The sequence below is a fragment of the Penaeus japonicus genome, unplaced genomic scaffold, assembly GCF_977035675.1.
Source record: "Penaeus japonicus unplaced genomic scaffold, GWHDUDI00000001_assembly GWHDUDI00000042, whole genome shotgun sequence".
NCBI classification, from domain to species: domain Eukaryota; kingdom Metazoa; phylum Arthropoda; class Malacostraca; order Decapoda; family Penaeidae; genus Penaeus; species Penaeus japonicus.
The window spans coordinates 3,183,361-3,188,574 of NW_028234444.1; positions in this window are offsets into that span (position 1 = coordinate 3,183,361).

Here is a 5,214-nt window from a genome sequence, read left to right on the forward strand (position 1 = left end):
AAGAAGCAAACATGAAACGCACAGGCGAAACGTAAACAAGGAAGAGGTGAGAGGGACAGGGGAAGAAAAAAGGGACAAGTAATTCCATAAGCAAAGGGAAAGAAGAAAGAGGGAAGGAAAGAGCATAAGCACAGAAGGAGAAAAGTGAGGAGAAATGAAAGAACATAAGCACAAGAGAAGAAGAGAGAGGGGAAATGAAAGAGCATAAGCACAAGAGAAGAAAAGAGAAGGGAAATGAAAGAGCATAAACACAGAAGTAGAAGAAGAGAGAGGGTAAACGAAAGAGCATAACCACAGAGAGAAAAGAAAGCCAAGTAAGGACACAAGAATAGTGAAAGAAAAGAAAGACCTAAACATAGAAAGGGGCAAACGTGCCGAGAAAATGAAAGAAGTCGGGAACGAGGAGAGGACGAGAAAGAAAAAGATCATATTCATGCATAACTTAATCTTCTATAAACAATTTCTTTCTTTTCACGCACGCGCGATGAGGCAACGGGGCTCGCTCGCAGATGCCTGCTGAATCCGTAAGTGGCCACGTTACTTCGAAAAGGGTTTTTTGTTGTCCTTGTTTCTGTTTTTGTTTCTGGTGTTGTTTCTGGTTTTATTGTCTCTGTTTCTGTTGTTCCTGGTGTTGTTTCTGTTTTTGTTGTTTCTGTTGTGCGTTGTTGTTTTTTGTTTGTTTGTTTCTGTTGTTCCTGGTGTTGTTTCTGTTTTTGTTGTTTCTGTTGTGCGTTGTTGTTTTTTGTTTGTTTGTTTCTGTTGTTCCTGGTGTTGTTTCTGTTTTTGTTGTCTCTGTTGTTCCTGTTGTTGTGTCTGCTTTTGTTGTCTCTGTCTCTGTTGTTCCTGTTGTTGTTTCTGTTTTTGTTCTGCTTTTGTTGTTTTTGTTTCTGTTGTTCCTGGTGTTGTTTCTGTTTTTGTTCTGCTTTTGTTGTTTTTGTTTCTGTTGTTCCTGTTTTTGTTTCTGCTTTTGTTGTCCTTGTTTCTGTTGTTTCTGTTTTTGTTTCTGCTTTTGTTGTCCTTGTTTCTGTTGTTCCTGGTGTTGTTTCTGTTTTTGTTGTCTCTGTTGTTCCTGATGTTGTTTCTGTTTTTGCTGTCTCTGTTGTTCCTGATCTTGTTTCTGTTTTTGTTGTCTCTGTTGTTCCTGATCTTGTTTCTGTTTTTTCGGGGTGTTGTCTCCATACGAAATCTACGTGTTGTTCCTGGTAGCCACATCGTTGTTTCTTTCTCTGTTTTTGTTGTCTCTGTTGTTCCTGGTGTTGTTTCTGTTTTTGTTTCTGCTTTTGTTGTCCTTGTTTCTGTTGTTCCTGGTGTTGTTTCTGTTTTTGTTGTCTCTGTTGTTCCTGGTGTTGTTTCTGTTTTTGTTGTCTCTGTTGTTCCTGATCTTGTTTCTGTTTTTGTTGTCTCTGTTGTTCCTGATCTTGTTTCTGTTTTTGTTGTCTCTGTTGTTCCTGATCTTGTTTCTGTTTTTGTTGTCTCTGTTGTTCCTGGTGTTGTTTCTGTTTTTGTTGTCTCTGTTGTTCCTGGTGTTGTTTCTGTTTTTGTTGTCTCTGTTGTTCCTGGTGTTGTTTCTGTTTTTGTTGTCTCTGTTGTTCCTGGTGTTGTTTCTGTTTTTGTTGTTTCTGTTTATGTTGTTCCTGTTGTTGTTTTTGTCCATGTTTCTGTTGTTGTTGCTGTCATTGTTTCTATTCTTGTTTCTATTGTTGTTGCTTCTGTTATTGTTTCTGTTATTGTCTGTTGTTATTGCTGTTTCTGTTTCTTTTATTGTATCTGTTGTAGTTTCTGTTTTTGTAATTGTTTATATTGTTGTTTGTGTTGTTGTTTTTGTTTTCGCTGTTGTTGTTTCTCTTCTTGTTTCTACTGTTATATCTGTTGTTGTTTATGCTGTTATATATGTTGTTTCCATAGTTGTTTCTATTGTGGTTTATGTTGTTTCCGTTGTCATATATGTTGTTTCCGTTGATATATATGTTGTTTCTGTTGTTGTTTCTATTGCTATATATGTTGCTTCTGTTGTGGTTTCTGTTGTTATATCTGTTGTTGTGTTTCTGTTGTTATATATGTTGTTACTGTTGCTGTTTATATTGCTTCTGTTGTTGTTTGTGCTGTCGCTGTCCTTGTTTTTTTTGCTTTTGTTGCGCTTGTTGATGTGTTTGTTGTTGTTTTTGCTGTTATTTTTGTTGTTATCATTATGAAGTTGTGACTTTTGCACAAACTAATTTATTTATTTTATTTTTATTTTTATTTTTTTGTGACTAATAATCAAAGAAGGATAAAATAAACAAGACAAAGAAAACCATCAAACAAACAAACATTAATAATTTTTACAAGGAAAACAAAAAAGAAAGACACATAAATATATTTATCAAGAGGAAGATAAAATCGCGATCAGGAACGTATCTGGGAAAGACATCTTGCAGCTTTGACCAATCACTTGCAAGGAACCGTTAGCAATCGCATTCCTCTGATATGAGCGACGCTTGACGTGTCTCTTTTGTTTTGGGTCAGATTTTGATTTTCGGTCTCTTTTTCTCTCTGTTTCTGTCGCACTCTCTCTCTTTCTCTCTTTCTCTCTTTTTCTGTCTCTGTCTATCTCTCTCTTTCTGTCTCTCTCTCTCTCTCTCTCTCTCTCTCTCTCTCTCTCTCTCTCTCTCTCTTTCTGTCTCTGCCTCTCTCTCTCTGTCTCTCTCTCTCTCTCTATCTATCTATCTATCTATCTATCAACCTTTTTTTTTTTTTTTTTTTTTGTGTGTGTGTGTGCGTCTTTGTGGTTGTTCAAATGTGTTTGTGGGTTTGTATGTGCATATATGTTTGATATTTATGTATGTGTAAGTGTGTGTATAGATCCATTATAAAAGTTTTCCTTTCGTCTCATCCCGTGCGAATTCGTCAAAGCTATCGTTCCATAAATTAATATATTGATGTATATAAAACTTAATGAATATAAAACTTAAAGAATAATGGTCATGATATCCTTTAGGTTTAACAATACTACTCTTTTCAATCCATCAATATAAAAAAGATACGAAAAATAGAACAGACTATGAATCATATATATCATTAAAACCCCATTATAAACCCAACTCTTCTTTAAAAAAAAAATGTCGAAAATGACATCTGAAACGCAAAGAAAATGGAAGGATGAATAAACGACTTTAAAGAAAAAACATAAAATACAAGTACAAGTGTTACCCTCATCAAGTACTGTCTTTGTTGTTAAGCGACAGTTAAGAAATGATGTTGTGTTCTTGTGACCAGTCGTTTCCTCTGTCTCTCGCTCTATCTCAATCTCTCGCTCTCTCCCTGTCCCCCTCGTGATCTTTGTCTCTCTAGATCTTTCTGTCTATCGCCATATATCTGTCTCTCGCTCTCTCCCTGTCCCCCTCGTGATCTTTCTGTCTCTCTTGATCTTTCTGTCTCTTGCTCTCTCTCAATCTATTGCTCCTTCGTCCCACCTCCCTTTTCGCCCCTCGTGATCTTCTTCCACTGAATCTTCTGTCTCTCGCTCTCTCTCACTCTCTCGCTCTCTCCCTGTCCCCCTCGTGATCTTTCTGTCTCTCTTGATCTTTCTGTCTCTTGCTCTCTCTCAATCTATTGCTCTCTCCCTGTCGCCCTCGTGATCTTTCTGTCTCTCTTGATCTTTCTGTCTATCGCTCTCTCTCAATCTATTGCTCTCTCCCTGTCGCCCTCGTGATCTTTCTGTCTCTCTTGATCTTTCTGTCTATCGCTCTCTCTCAATCTCTCGCTCTCTCCCTGTCCCCTCGTGATCTTTCTGTCTCTCTTGATCTTTCTGTCTATCGCTCTCTCTCAATCTCTCGCTCTCTCCCTCTCCCCCTCGTGATCTTTGTCTCTCTAGATCTTTCTGTCTATCGCCATATATCTGTCTCTCGCTCTCTCCCTGTCTCTCTTGATCTTTCTGTCTCTCACTCTCTCTCAATTTCTCGCTCTCTCCCTCTCCCCCTCGTGATCTTTCTGTCTCTCTTGATCTTTCTGTTTCTCGCGATATCTGTCTCACGTAATCTCTGTCTGTCTATCTGTTAGTCTATCTGTCTGATTTATTATTTCTCAGTCTCCTTCTTTATCTTTATCTCTGTTTCTTTATGTCTCTCCTTCTCTTTCTTTCCTTTCTCTCTCTCTCTCTCTCTCTCTCTCTCTCTCTCTCTCTCTCTCTCTCTTTCTCTCTCTCTCTCTCTCTCTCTCTCGCTCTCTCTCTCTCTCTCTCTCTCGCTCTCCCCCCTCCCTCTTTTTCTATCTCTACATTCCTTCTTTCTTTTCCCTCTTTATCCTCCACCTCATCCCCACCCCCCTCTCCCTCCTCCTCTTCCTCCTCCACCTCCTCCTCCTCTTCTTCCTCCTCATCTCCACCCTCCACCTCCTCCTCCTTCTCCTCCTCCTCCTCTTCCTCCTCCTCCTCTTCCTCCTACTCCTCCTCTTCTCCTTCTTCCTCCTCCTCTTCCTCCTCCTTTCCCTCCTCCTCTTCATCCTCATCCACCTCCTCTTCCTCATCCCCACCCCCCTCTCCCTTCTCCTTTACCTCTTCCCCCTCCTCCTCCTCTTCTTCCTCCTCATCTCCACCCTCCACCTCCTTCTCCTTCTCCTCCTCCTCCTCCTCTTCCTCATCCCCACCCCCCTTTCCCTCCTCCCCCTCTCCCTCCTCCATCTCCCTCCTCTCCCTCCTCCTCCTCTCCTTCCTCCTCTTCCTCCCTCTTCCACTGCCAGTCGAGAGACTCCGTGAACCAGCGTAGGCGGGGTGAAGTATCCTCTACCCTGGTGGATGTTTCTTCTTTGGTCGAAGGAATACGAAAAAGGGAGGGAGAAGAGGGTGAGGAGGGAAGGGAGGGTAGGGAGGGAGGGAGGAGAAGGGGAGGGTGAGGAGGGATGGGAGGATGGGTGGGTGGATGGATGGGAGGAAGGGTGGGTGGAGGGTGGGTGGATGGGTGGATGGGTAGGAGGGTGGATGGGAAGGCTGAGGAGGGAAGGGTAGGGTGGGTGGGTGGATGGGAGGAAGGGTGGGAAGGGTAGGGAGGGTGGGTGGATGGGTGGGAGGATGGGTGGGTGGATGGGTGGGAGGATGGGTGGGAGGATGGGAGGGTGGGTGGATGGGAGGGTGGGTGGGTGGGTGGATGGGAAGGGTGAGGAGGGAGGGAGGGAAGGGAATGGAGGGAGGGAAGGGTAGGGAGGGAGGGAGGGTGAGGAGGGAGGGAAGGGTAGGGAGGG